This window comes from Cuculus canorus, chromosome 6 (assembly GCF_017976375.1).
Source record: "Cuculus canorus isolate bCucCan1 chromosome 6, bCucCan1.pri, whole genome shotgun sequence".
NCBI lineage: Eukaryota > Metazoa > Chordata > Aves > Cuculiformes > Cuculidae > Cuculus > Cuculus canorus.
In genome coordinates this window covers 11,203,082-11,218,384 of record NC_071406.1, presented here as the reverse complement: position 1 = coordinate 11,218,384, position 15,303 = coordinate 11,203,082, and the positions used below count along the sequence as shown (strand labels likewise).

Genomic DNA, 15,303 nt, shown 5'->3' with positions numbered 1-15,303 from the left:
AGACTGTGATTCTGCACCCCTTTCCTTGTGGACATATGGCAGAGCATATGGACAGCCCTGGGACTTGCTAGATTCTGTTGGAATACTGCACACTGACGTACTTGTCATTTTACTTATCAGACAATCTGAGTCCACATTCACAGCTCCGCTAGGATGCCTGACTTGAATTTGTCACCGTGATACCTCCAACTGCAATCTTCAGCTGAATTTGCAGTTGGTGGTAGGAGTAAATGGGCTGTTAGTAATATTTCACGTTAGCTAAGCTGGTGGGGATTGTGTTATCCACTCAATGTCTGTATTCTCCTCACGTGTTGTTTTGAAATCATGAGTAACTTGCAAAAGAATGAATTCTGCAGTACCATTATGGATTTATCTGTTTGTCAGAACTTAAAACATGGTGCCGCTTACACAAGGTATAAGAATATATTCACAAAATCGGAGTTTGTTTACGGCTGTGAAGTTCACAGGTAAGGTTAACTGCAGATGTTATTTTGAAAGTTGGACTCAGAAGCAGGAGTTAATTGCAAATAAATTACCTTTGTAAGAGCACCTAATGTTTTTATCTTAAAGGCATGTTCCCATACTTTTGCTTTTCAGTAAATAATGTGCATTAGAAGAGTATTATTAATCCTCACAACCCAAAGGCCACTGTAATGTACGCAAATACTTTGCCTGATTTTGAAGAAGCGTTTTCTTATGTCTTCAATCCACATAAACATGCCCTGCTTTTCCGTGGTTTTTGCATTTATCATTCCTGAGAAAGTCCCTGACTTAGTAGACTGAGCTCATGCTTAATTTTAAGCATTTGCATAAGCTTTGCTTGTTTGCTGCAAGCCCATTCATTCAATTGCATGAATTATGATAGATGGCTCCATATTGCATGCTGTCACTGCATACAAGATCCACAGTGCCGACCACATGGGAGACTATCAGGCTGTACCCTGAAAGACAGCCCATCATGGCAACAGTTGGTTTAAGGCTGCAAGACTGGAAAGAGTTATAGGAATTTCTATCCAAAACCTTGCTTGAGCTGAATAGTGAATGCGTATGAGATAAACTGAGCACCGGATAGTATAGAAAAAAAGATTGTTACCACTAGGAAAAGGTTAAATCAGTTCTAGGGTTGTATCATGTTTGGGGTTTTTTTTAAGTTGGGTAGGTTCACTTGCTGACTTCAAGGCTATGTGTGTGTTCTTGTGTCCTTATGTCTATTTAATCAATAGAAACAAATTCCAATGTACACCAAAAGCTTGAATATACTTTTATGTGCTTTGTTGAATATAAGCAACTAGTGTCCTTGGACAGAGAGGCAGTTTCTGCTGAATAGTTTCCGCTGAACAGTTTCTTTACTGTCACTGATGCTAATTTCAGAACATTGTGGAGAATTTAGACCCCCAGAGTGCTGCATTACTGTGTCTTTTCTCCAAGGAAAATGAAATACCTGCATTGCTTTATAGTTCTCTCTCAGTTTTTCTACACAATGCTACCCAATGAGAGATGGAGCCGAGTTGTCTTATTTCCCGTAGAAGTGGCGCGGTGGCACACCTGCGTTCAGTGTCAGTTCAGACTGTGGCCAGTTCTTATGCAGCTTGCACAAAGCCCTTAGCAAGTGAAAACATCTGCTGTGAAGGGACTCTGTGTTAGAAGATCACAAAGCTGTGCAGACCAAAGGCAGAAGACTCCTAGAGATGATGTTTTACCACATGGGAACAATTCGCTATCATTCCGAGTTATTTTACTCTCCGATTTTAAAATTGGATTTCTTTCCTCCACTGTGTAGTTGAATTTATCTTTTAGGATGGTCTGAGAAGGACTGGAAAGATGTATCTTCTCACATAGACTGTTACTGAGTTATTGGCACTGTAAGACTGTACCATATCATACTCTAGTTAAAGTTTCTTGGCACCTTAGTGCTTGGTAAGCACCATAACATACATGGTACAATTAACTCGCATGGTACTGATAACAGTACCAGTAGTGCTCGGCAAGTAGTGGTTTCTCTGCCTATTTATGTCCAGCGTAGTCAGCAGAGTTATTTCCAGGAGTTCAGATTCAGATTCATGCTCTGAGTTTTTTCACAGCTGTAGCCTCTGTGGGTGCTCTCTCTTGGGTGCCCCAGTGTCCCAGATCTCCATCCAGGGGAGCCAAGGGAAAGACCTCCTACCTTTACAAACTCTGCTCTTCACAGCAGCCTCATTTACAAACACTTGCAAAGAGCTTTGCAGTGCTAACAGCGTGCCAGGGTGGCAGCAAATTAATCCTGCATTGGGACCATCTGTGTATTTATCCAGTGCCAGAAACAAATTCTCAAGTAACTTAGGACTTGATAGTACTCTCTGAAAGCAAAAGTATTCAAAGATTTAGCTGACTCACTTTGTCCTTTCCCTAAATCTTGGGATTATACCTGAGGATTAACTAACGCATTAGTTGAATTTTCAGACAAGAATGCCAAACATTTTAGACAAAGAACACCACAACCTTTGAGAGATTCCCAATTTGAAGTAGCATTTCTGTTTAATAACACTCCTTGTGCCTTGAGTCATATGTATTTCTTTCAACCTATTTGTGAGCCAACTCCTGCGTTGTGAGTAGCCATTTCTGTCTCCTTTTCCATCACGGTGCAGCCCTACAGCAAAGCTTTGCCTTTGCATTTCGAACTCCTAAAAAGGCAGAAATCTTTTGGTTTTAAGTGGGAATGAGATTATTGTAAATTCAGCAAGGATTTTACTTTCTCTCAAGTCAGCAGGACCTAGCCATGGTTTTTATCACGGAGATCCTTTGGTGCGGAGGTAGAGCACTTAGCTGGAGGCCAGAAGATCTGAGTCCTGCTTCTGCTCTGTCACTGACATGTCAGATGCCATCAAAAACTGTATCTGGCAGCATGTTGCACTTGTGTTTGTTTTTTCTTGTTTGAATGAGGAATTCAGGAGGGAGACAGGAATACTTGCAAGCATTACATTTGTACATTAATTATGGCATTGTCCTGGGTTGTCTCAACATAGGATACAGGCCTAAATTCAGAGCCAGTTTTGTATATTGAAGGAAATTCACAGCAATCTTTATGGTAGCAGATTCTGCTTTGAAAATATTCTTAATTATATGTCTGACTCCAGAAATGTTACTAAGTCTTCAAATATTCAGCTTTTCTGGCTGCAGGCAGTGGTCAGGTGATTATATGAGACTCTTTAGATTAAAAAGAAAAAAATCCAAGCGTGTTTTGTTGTTTTTTTTTTTTTAAATAAAGAGGTCACTCCCATCTTTTGAATTAATTATCTGTTTAAGTACATTCTTAAATCTGGATCTTAGTCCTTAATATCTTTACTTTTGTTGCATTTTTCCCTCTCAAAAATATATGAAGCAATTATACTTGGGCTAAAACATTTCATTTTCATTAAATACTGCTTAGTACAAGCACAGACTTCAAGTGAGGTCTGTAAATCTCCACCTTTGCAAAAGGAAAGAGAGAGAACATATAAAATATTTATTTTTCCATTTGCAATCTATAATCTAAAGTATTTCATACAAGAAAAGGAATTATTTAGATTGTCATTTGGTGTTAGATAAGTATTACATAAAGAGGAAAAAGTAGGTTCGTGAACTGCATTCTGTGCTAAACAATCAATAGATAATGAATTACTATTACAGTGAGTGTAATTCCAATTGAGAATCCAAGTCAGGTCTTAGGTAACCTACTATGCAAAATTTCTTCATCCTTTTCCAAAAGACAAACTAGACGGCTTTTGTTCTATACAGTAAGCCCTCTTCAGCATGCTATCTAAAAACCTCTCTTTAGGGATAAATCCTTGCCCTACTCAATTCACGGCAGACAGGATTTCAGTCTTTGTATTTGGATTCAAAGCAGTGGGGAATTGCATAAAGAAAATGCTCGCATGCAGGGCATTCTCATTTGTTAAGCCCATTGATCTATTGACTTGTAAAACAGCTGTTTCTGGCGATATTGGTCCATCTTCCAATGGGTGGGTTTTTTTGTTGGCTTTTGCAGAATACTGAGGAGACCAGGTCTCATTTCTTCCTGTTGTTTTTGGATGTGGAAAAAAGCTCTGAAATATGAACTGGAAAGTTTATACTCTCTAATAATAAATATACAGAGTATACTTTTATGTTTTCCTTTAGATACTGGACTCAGCTCATCTTTCAGCAGTCAAGAGACTGAGGTCTTGACTTCTCTCACGTTGGTGGAATATAAAATCTGGGAATAATTTTTCTGATTGAGGGCAGTTGGTGTAAGAGGAGAGATTTTACAATTAAGATTTGTTGGAACAAGTTACCTAGGGGTAGATTCTCTTTCCTCTTGAAGGGCTTCTAATCAAGGTAAAATAGGTTACTCCTTGTGATATAGTTAATGAAGCAGAAGTCAGGATCTGATGCAGGAAGTACTGCTTCAGATTCTTCATTTGGAAGAATCCTCAGTTCCCTGGAAGTTTCCTTTCTGAGTAACACAGATATGGGGAGTGCCTTGAATCATTTTGGATGTGAACTCCATAAAGATGTGCACCAATACGCTGCATGTTTTTTTGAATAGGCAGCATTTCCTTGAACTAATGCCTAGTGATAGTATGTATGGATTAATAAAAATAACCAAACCAAAACCAACAAGACTGGCCTAGAATAAGCAGGAGCCTAAGGCTCAAAGGTAAAGTGATTTGAAGAAGCTCTATTAAAGAAATGAACGCATTTGCTACAAAATAATGAATTAATAATCTTTCAATTAAAATCCCCTTGAAATCTTGAAATAAGAATATCAACATAAGAAAAAAAAATTTGAAAAAAATGATGTCAATATGAAACATTGCTTTGTGAAATACAGAAAATGACTTGGGATAAAAATGAGGGGTCTCCATTTTCAGAGAGGGCCAAAGAAGTTAAGAACAATACAATAAGGCAAATACATATATTAATTCTGCTACCAAGAGAACTGACATACCAAGCAGCACTAAAACCTCTATAGAAAATGACCTAAGACCTTAGAAAATGTTTACGCAGCTAGTGATCCAAGCTCTCTGTCCCACTGGCATTATTATGGCACAATGTGTACATCCCGTGATCTGAGTTTTTGCCTTTTTCCGTCTCTGCCAGTGAGTTATGTGTGGAGTCAAGTGCAAGAGACACATACTACAGCACTGAAGGAGTTTCAAGGGATGAGAGCTGTTGAGTCCCAGCAGTGCTTGCGTGTGGCCAAAACATCTATCACTACGGACTGAAGGCCGTGCAGAACTTGAGCAGTGGGACTGAACCGTATAGAGAACATCCATCAGTGGAAAATCCCTCTGCCAATGGTTCATGGCTGCTGTAGGTTGTAGCTGATGTGAAGTAAGTTGAAAGGAATGATGTAAACTCTATGGCTATGGCAGACCTAAGGGAGAACATGATCATGAAAATATGGAGCTGGTGGTAAAGAATGTAGGCACTGAAGTATGGAATCTGGAGTATTTCTTGAGAAATAGTCCTGTTTTCTGGAGCCCAACCTATATATTTTACTCTTAGTAGATTAGATTAGATTTAACAACTGTGAGTTTCTGAAGAGCAAAGGAAAGGATTCATTTGGTATCATTTATGTCAGTATTGTTGTGGTTATTCTGCACTGATCCTGTCCGAGCAAGTGATGCACCAGAATTCAGTAGTAGATTGTTGGGAGTGCTGCTCCCTCATAATAACTGATGTATTATGGTGTCACTGGTAAAATTAAATTTATGTATTAGGAAATGACTGCTGAGTGTTAAGTGATTTTCCTGTGAAGATGTAAGAAGACGGGACTGAATTATGACCCCAGAGGATATATTTCTATTGCTTGGATGCTGCCTAGCATTAGTGCAGTTGTCATACTGAGTTCTTACTGCCCTCACCTGTGGAAAAGGGAGAACATGCTGGCTAGCAAAGGAAATCCTAACATAAAATATTTTGGCATTTCAATTAGCCTTCTTGAGTGCTCACTAACTGTAGGTTGTTAACTCTTTCAGAGATACTGTCATGCAGTAGGAAAATGTTTATCTTATAAAGGAAATAAATTATTCAGCCAGGAGCTGACATCTCTCTTTTTCTAATGGTAGTGTCTTCAAATTTCCGTAGGTTTTGTGAGACTGCCTCTCAATTCTTGCTCTAAATTTCGACTAGGACACCTGTAAATTCAACTCTTCCCTGTGAAAAAATACACAAATACATATACCTTTTTTTTTAACTGTGAACGGCTCCCTGGAACTGAGGTCATTGAAGTGATACGTGAAGACTGTTTTATCTCTCCTGGCAATGCTTTCTTTTATATGAACTTGCCTTCCTAATTATTCATACTCAATAATATTACTGTGGCACTTTATTTTTCTTCTCTTTTTCCCCAGGTATAAGTAAAGGCTTTCCCTTTGCTTCCTGTATTTCATATTAGGAATGCAGCTCTGCTTTTCAGTTGCAGGGCTGTATTTGCCTGTCTCCATTTGAGACTTTTTTCAGTCTTCTGGGAAAAAAAAAACCCACACTTGAGGCTCTTGGTTTGAAATATAACACACTCAAGCAGACAAAGCTTTAAATTATGTCTTTAGATTTCCAGATGAGGTCACCTCAGGATTGAAGTGCTACACACTCCTTATCTGATGAATTATGCAAAGTTGCATGGGCACTCACAAAATACCTCTGAATTATTGATATGATCCAAATAGTTAAAACTGACCCATGCTCAGCGAGTCAGTGCCAGGCCTGTACTCTGCTTTGGTATAAGTTAATCTCTGTTTTGGGGACTTGGATGATAGGTCTCACATTGCCTTTTTTGCCTGTACACTGGTCAATATGACTGGCAGCTTTACAGGAATGTATCCACTTGTCATCTACGAGCAAAGTCAGTCGAAAGCTCTTTTTTTGGATTTACAATGCACGTAGCACAGGATCTCCAGCTCCCCAGCCCAGGTGCTAGTATTGCGGCTGCCTACAACGCAGATCTCCCAGGGCAATTATGGAGTCCTTGCCCCTTTTTTAATCCTGAGAACGCCGAAAGGAATGGACTTTGTTCTTCCTTGGAATGGAACCAGGTTTCAAAACATGGGAAAAACCTATTCTTGCCAACCTTGGCTTTCAGCCAGGTTTAATCCTGGCTTTAATTACATGCTATCTGTCTTTTCTGGCACCCATTTCTAAATGCAACAAGTAGATGATCAAGAAGGTTACCTCTGAGAAGCGATCTGTCAAGAGTGCAAGTGCTGTGGAGAGTAGGGACATTTATTTTCTGTTGTTGCCAGCAAGTATTTGTTGCAGCTGTGGGTGGAGGCAGCACTAAAGATAGGCTGTCTTTATTTGAAGAGTTTTCTCAGAAAAGGTGTGTGTGTTCTTTTGAAAAACAAATTAAAACATGAGTAGCTGCTTTTAAAATATATTCGTCACAAGCACCTGCAAACTTTATGGTAATTCCTCTGGAACTAACCATGTAGTTGAGCCCTGTCCATTTCTTATTGTACTGCATGGCTGGACATTTCACACCGTACCTACCTGGGAGATAATGACAGTGGATGAATTTCATCAAGAGTCCCCTTTTTTTTTTCGTTCAGTAGTTGAATTTTAACAAGAAATTTAAGAGCTATTTGAGTGTTTCACCCAACTCTGGCGTCATAACTCTGAAAATGAGGCAAAGCCAAAAAAAAACCTGAAAGAAGGCAGAAGGTTTGAAAGGGGTTGCTGTCTGTGTAACAGCCTGTGGTTTCATTTCATAGGCAGAAATGAATGAGTATCTGGAAACATGGAATATCTCACTTCACAAAGAACATGGCTGGTCACTGGCACAGGCCTCTCAGAAAAGTAGTGAGTGCACCAAGACTGTCAGAGTTCAAGGAGCGTCTGGATGACACTTTTAGTCATATGATTTAGTTTTGGGTAGTCCTGCGAGGAGGATCCTTATAGGTCCCTTCCAACTGTAGATATTCTATGATCTGTAGTGTCCAGGAAAACAGAAATCATGTGGTTCAATGGATGATATTACAATGAAAAATCATCATAGAAGGCACAAGTGATATTTGTCTTGCCTCTTAAATGTCTCAGCCAGGATTTCTGAAAGTGCTATTGAACTTTAGTGGGACCTCTCCGCTCTCAGAATCACAGAATGGTTTTGGTTGGAGAAACCTGTAAGATCATCGAGTCCAACTATCAATTCAACCCTGCTAAGTCTGACAGTAGACTGTGTCCCCAACTGCAACATCTATTCGTCTTTCGATCACCTCCAGGGATGGTGACTCCGTCACTTCCCTGGGCAGCCTATTCCAAAACTTGACAACCCTTTCAGTAAAGAAATCTCTTCTGTTATCAAACCTAAATCTCCCCTGGTGCATCTTGAGGCCGCTTGCCCTTGTCCTGTCACTGACTACCAGCAGGAAAGAGACCAAAACCCACCTCGCTAACTCATTCCCTCCCCGAAGGAAAGCCATTTTTCTGGTGGTCTGTGAAGGGTAGCCAGACAGCACTCACAGGTTTATTTCCAGGCCAGTGTGGAATTAGCAGATATTTTCTTAACACCTCTTGCTATACATCAGATATGAATCCAGATTCAGTTGGGTGATCAGATGCTGAAAAGAGATCCAACTAAAAGTCCCCGGATGGGCAGTCGTAAGGGAAGAGGTTCTTCAAAGATCTCTTTTTGATGTTTTCCTTCATGCAGAAGTGGCAATTACACCCAGGGCAGATGATGTACACTTTACTTCTTTTATGAAGTCCGTTCTTTTGTACGTTTTCATTTCTCTTGCTACCCAATTCATAAATAATTTTTGTTATTGATTTTCAAAGAGGTTTGTTTTGGCTTTTTTTTATGTAGGAAATAAGCATCAACATTCAGTCTACTTTCAGTCTTAATCTTGGATTGTTTCAATCTTATGCATCTCTTGATGGAAAATAAGTTAATCTGTAACATTTGAAAATATATCAAGTTCGTCTATGGTAAAACAATTGTATAGGACTTGTTCAGGTAGAAGCTTTCCTGAGAACATTATAGCTATGAATATCAAGGGCCAACACATTTCACATAAGGGGAAGAGTGGCTGGAAAGCTGCCCGGAGGAGAAGGACCTGGGGTTGTTGGTTGACAGCCCTCTGAACATGAGCCAGCAGTGTGCCCAGGTGGCCAAGAAGGCCAGCGGCATTTTGGCTTGGATCAGAAATGGCGTGACCAGCAGGTCCAGGGAGGTGATTCTGCCCCTGGACTCAGCACTGGTGAGACCGCACGTCGAATCCTGATTTCAGTTCTGGCCCCTCACTACAAGAAGGATATGTTGAACTGGACTTCAAATGGCATAGCAGTTTCTAGATCTCAATTGATCTTTGACTGGATAGGAAACAGTTAAAATTGATTCATGTTAGTCAAGAATCATATTTTATTCCAGCAAGATTCCATCTGTAATGGTTAGAGAAAAATGCATATATTAGGAGATCAAGTGGCTGAGTTAATTTTTCCTCTAAATTTATGCTAATGAGGGTGCAAGCTGAACTGTAAGTCACTAAAGGTTATTTCCTCATTATTGCTTATCAAAATTAACATTCAGTGACCTATAAATTATTCACCAATTCCTTCCCTATCTCTTCATGAACAATTCCTTTTCACTTCTGTTCTCGCACAGCACAGAGTGACAGTATACTGGGCTATGACGCTGGTGAGGTGATTCCTTGGGCTGCCCGCAGACTTGCTTGCCTCGTCACATCTAATGAGAGTGCCCTGGCACTTGCCAAGACTCATGGTCTGAAAGGCCTGAGCACCACTTTGTAAACAATCCTGCTCAAGACAGGATATAGGTATTCCTGGTTCAGCGTCATGCTGGTTTTGAAAATTTGTTGATAGAAGGGACAACAGGGTTAAAATATGGATAGATTTTATGGTCCCTCTATAAAAGAAATAGGATAGGAAGTGCCCGTCAGTATTCTGGGGTTGTCTCTGCAGCCATTCTTGAGCCAAGCACTAGATCATCTAACGTGCTAGGCTTAGAAAGAAAGGAGCAGGCAGGATTCAGAACTTGTTTTAAAGAAGAGTAATTTTATTTATTTCCTTGCAAGTTCTACCTTCCATGTTGTCATTAAGCAAGAAGCTACTTTTCATCTAAACCAGATCATTCTCCTGTTCTTCAAAGAACTTGAGTTCATATTTATTTATCCTGTGCTGTTGCTTTGAGTTGTTTCTGAGGTTTCATTCTAGTGATTGCAGCATGTTTGTTTGGTTTGGCTGTACAATATTAAATATATCCCTCTGGAGGAACAATATGTTTTCTTGTTGGCAAAGATTTTTTTTTTCCTTTTAGAATTCATCATTTTTGTGTGGTTAATGCTTACTAGCTGTAGAGTGCCAGGTTTGTTCAAGAAACTTAAAAAAACTTGGAACAGTGGGGTTCCAGCTATTAAGGGCATGTAGGGATAACACAGGATAGCTGCCTAGAAAGGAAGAAAGGACAAGTGTGATCAGAAATTAGTGTTAATATGAGGACTTTGAGCAACACTGTTAGAGTTCATTGATCAAGAACTAGAAGACATTAGAAATCATCCAAGTTCAAAGTTTACATTAGCAAGAGGTTTGATATTGGAAACGAAACTGTGTGTGAAGGAGGGGCACAGAGGGAAAGAATTGTAAATTCCCTTTTTCTTCATACTGGGGATCAAGGCAGAAAAGCACAGATCACAGCCAATATTTTTAAGAGCAACTTTAATTCAGGAGTGAAGGGTTTTGCTGGTGTGCTCTTAGGTGTTCAGAATGTCTTGGATCCTTTCTTTCATCAAGAGTGTATGTATATTTGCTTACAGCAGTCACTGCCTTCTTGGATGTAGTCCAAGTTATGCAACCAGTTGGTGGATGCTAGTGTGTGCTGGTGGCCTTGCCCAGATTTGGCTAACCCTTGGTGCACTGAATTTATCAGTTCCTGGGGATTTAGCAAGATTGCTTGTCTCCAGAACCGATCAGTTCTTGGGAAGATGTCACAACCTACCATCTCAGCTCGAACTTTTCCTCTCTTCAGGCTGCTGTCTGCTAGTAACCGCTTCTTCATCTAGACCTGGGTATGAAACCTATAAAAAACTCTTTCACATATTCTTTTATGGCATGGTCTCATAAAAGATAGAATGCCTGCTTAGAGGCAAAAGGAAGCAGATGCAGTACATTAATTGATTTTAACTCTCTGAGTAAGGCCACGTGTGCCTCAGTCTTTGTGTGTTGCCTGGTCGAGTACAACTGTGAGCATGGTGGGCCACAAAGCATCACAAGAACATAGAACTGGACTGGGAAGCAATAGAAGGAGGTAAATGAACATGGAGGGCAAGAGACAGGGAAGCACAGAGCTGGGCAGACAGCTGAGGGAGGTGAGAGGTTTTGCGAGAAAAGTTAGATGTGAGGGGACCTGAGGCTGAGATCACTCCACGCAGTGTATCGTTATTTTGTTTTCTCTTTCCCCTTAGATCTGAGTAAGGGTTTGCCTCTCTTCCTCACAGGTCAAGTAGGGAAGGAAAGGCTTTGACTTACGGGAAGGGCTAGTCTGGTTGCTTCTGGTAGCCCACAAACTCCCAGTCTTTTCAGTAATCTGAGGCAGTATTTATTCTGGAGCCAAGTATCTTTGCTTCAGATGCCCCAGGAGGCACTTCACTGCCTTGGAGTCAACATTCTCCCCACCTTGTAAACCGCATGCATGCCTTGCTACTGGCAGCCTACGGCTGAGAGAGAGACATCCAAAACTTCCCCCAAGCCTCAGTTTCCAGAATCACAGTGCTGCTGCTATCCCTACCGACTTTGTTTTTCTGTTTGGATCTTGAATTGATTTAAAACCCACCAATAATCAAAATCAAAATCACCCTCCTCAGATGTGTGTGGGCGAGGAACAGAGGGGTGTGAAATGTACGGCACAACTCCACAAGCCCTTTCCTCCCTCAGTTCATTTTTCCTGACACTACAGCACCATTTCCTGACGGTACTTGCAAATAAACAATTATTGAAAGAACATGGCTGGACCACACATGCATATTTTCCACTCTCATGGAGAAAAGCAGTACTTCTGCTGGTGGTTATTTGTTTTCACAAGGGGTGGTTGGGTTTGTTGTTGTGTCTTTAGGGCACCATCCCTCAAGGTGCTGAGCCTTCTCAGCTTGCAGAGGCTGTAGTAAGAATTGAGGGTGGGAACCAGCTGTGCCCCACAGGTCTCAGGACTCAGTTGACGTTATGACTTCTAAAAGTCTTCTATGACTTCTAAAAGTTTTCCTGTGTTGATATTTACTGTGTGATCTGAAGGAGTCAATAGAAAAGAACAGCATGGGGTCTAACCGAGGGAAGGAACACTTTCCTTAACCAACCACTGTGATGTTCCTTTAAAACTGGAGTTGGAGTTGTTGAACTATCAGTTAGAAGTATGACATTTATAGAGAGAGAAGAAAATAAATTGGAACACACACACACAGAGAAACTTCAGCTTTCTGGCTTGCTGCAGTTAATGCAGTGAGAGCTGATTTTCATACAAATTTAACTGATTTTTCTTAGAAAGAAAAGGCAGAGAGCCACTTTCATTATCTAAATATAAAATATATATATAAAATGGGAAACGTAGCATTCAGATGGCTGGTCTTTGCCTTCACAGTAAGACACCACACATCGTTTAGGATCCTCTGCTGTGCAAGCTGCCAGTGTGTGCTGGGACAATTTGAAGGCTGGAAGCACCCAGCCCTTGCTACCCCAGCCCTCCCCAGCAGCAAACCCAACCAGGAGACACCTTTACCCGACTTTGTACTGGCTTCAACAGCTGCTGGTGCAGGGTCTGAGGGCCATGTTCCATGAATCCCCTTCTAGCTTTTGTGGCAATGCTGAGCAGACTACAACTGCATCCGCCTTCCCTCTGCAGCTGAAATATAACAGAGGGGTGAACTGGGCCTTCAAGAGTTTTTTATGGGTTATCTTTTGAAATCTCTGAGGTTTCGTATTCTTTCAGAGGTCCTGGTCTCAATGCTACATGCAGTTATTTTGCAGAAACTCTTCCAACCCTGAAGTTGTGGTGCCTCCCCAGCAACTGAACCTTTGGTGCCTTTTGCCTTTATGAAACCTCTGCCCTAAAAGCTTTCTAGGAGACAAATTTCAGGACTGAGAAAGGACTTTAAAAACTAAACATCAAATTGCTCCTTTATGACCTTCTCACTGTGTGATGCCTATGTGTTATTTATGAGCACTTGGCTGCTTGTTTCATGAAAAAGTGAACGTTGTTGAAACTGAAATGCAACCAGTTATGTAGTGCTGCAAAGAAAGGGATGATGAGAGCTACTGCACAGGGTTAGGCAGCTGCTAGGGTCAGAGATGCAAGGCAGAAAATATAAGTCATTTGAAGAAATGGAAGGAAAACAGGATGAAAGATCATTTAGTTTTGTTTTACCTGGTCAAAGAAAGCACCTCACTGTGCACCAGGTGAATACTTGGCTCTGAGTATCTTGTAGCTACGCACCACATCCAGCCCTTCAGGAATCCCTTGGCTGCTCAGGGGTTTGTTTCAGTGGTAGCAGCAGGATTTGTCTCCAGCGTTTGTACAGAACACTTTCTCTTTAGGGCACAGAGGGGCCTTAAATGAATAAAAATAGTTCAGTAAGACTGAAGCTGGACAGAAGCAGATGTCTACTAAACAAATATACAACTTATTTTCCATTTGCTGGTTCCCAGTCCCTGGCTGCTGTGAGAGAGTCAGAATAGCACTGCTATGTTTCAGATCCAGGATGAGCCTCCCAGAGTGCAGATTTGAAAGGTGGCTGTTTGCATCCTTGAACCTGGCATTTTTGTTGATAGGAGTAATATAGTAACTGCTAAAATTTATCCTAATGTATAAGGGCTTTCCTTTGCATTTCTTAGTGTTATATCTAATGAATTCCCCAAAGAATTCTTCTGGGCATCCCATCGCTATGCAAAGACTAAGGCTAAGTGACTTAATAGGATAAGTGCTTTATAAAGCAGCTCTATAATATTTTACTTGTCTTCTTTCATTTTAGTAACAAGCATAAGGGAAGCTAATGTCCCAGTACACAGGGATTTGCAGTCACCATTAATGGAGATAATTCCCCTCATGGGAAGCAGTATAAAATACCATTGCAAGAGCTAGAACACTTTTCTAGCTTTTTAATCACAACTTTTCTTTTTAATCACAACAGACTGGGTCTCTCTTGCTAAACTTCTTTGACCTGTAGAGGAGAAAACAAGTCTAGCAAAGAGAAGTGATTCTAAATCCTTCAGATAAACTCTTGAAGGGGGACAATAAAGGAGTGATTCTGAGTGTCCTAGGGCAGCATCTATATGACTGAGGAAAATGAAATAAAATCATAGCGGCTATTAGCAGTTTAGTAAATCTTAAATGAGTCCTGAACGATGGCAGAATTAGGAAGAGTTTTTACCTTTTTCACATTATCATCACTAAAGGGAGAGGTCTCACTTGCTGTTTGATGGTAAATCCTGTTTTAAACAAATATGCAGACAAGTGGCAAAAGAGCAACTAACTTTTCCATGGCATGTCTGTCTTATATTCCGTATTCATAGACTCAGTCTACTGCAAAGCAGTCAGAGTCATTTCATGACTGAGAAAACCAGGTCACAGAGCAGTGGTGGGGTTCACTAGAGCTCAGGTTGCTGCTCCAGCATGAGAAATTCTGTTTCAGTTCTGCTTCACACTAAATCCACTGGACACCCTTTCCTATCAATGACAATTGATTCATGGGAGATCAATGGACAGTATTTGTTCAAACATTATCCTGACGTCCTTATGGTGGTACAATTCAAAATGTCACTTGTGGGCATCTTGTTTGGTCTTCAGTTTGGGCTGAATTAGTGGGCTAAATTTACCTGTTTTCGTTATTCAAACTCTAGTTAGGCCAAACCTTCACAGCCAGGGCTGCTTTTCTGTTTCGAGAGAGAAATTTGGTCCATTTCAAGAAGGATTACATAGCTGCCTGATCTGGAAACAAATTACCTGCTCAATGAATGTTAACGTCCACATGTTTGAGATCCATTAAAAGCTAAAGGTGAGCCACAAAATTATTTCTGGATCCAAATGCTTGTTTTTGCAAGGTCATAGTGATTCCAGGCTGTAATTTCAACTCAGCATTTTTAGTGGCAAATCTTGTTTTAGTGGCAAATAAGATTAATTTATTTTAAAGCCTAACTTAATTAAGGAGTGACTCAGCTTTCTGTAACTGGGCCTGAGCAGCTATGGAAGCAACTAGCAGCAAGGTTAGCAAGCCAGAAGAGAGTATTCCTACTAAATCTTGAGCAACTGGTGGGAGGCTTCTCATCCCATGCCAGTGACACAAGTGACCCATACAGCAAAAGTTAGAA

The 15,303-nt window shown here is 40.6% G+C and overlaps 1 protein-coding gene across 12 annotated transcripts in view; it reads left to right on the top strand.

Annotated features, from left to right (window-relative positions):
* KALRN (kalirin RhoGEF kinase) overlaps nt 1-15,303 on the top strand; it is a 513,673-nt gene that overhangs the window by 369,995 nt on the left and 128,375 nt on the right. The gene's annotated exons all lie outside the window — the stretch shown is intronic.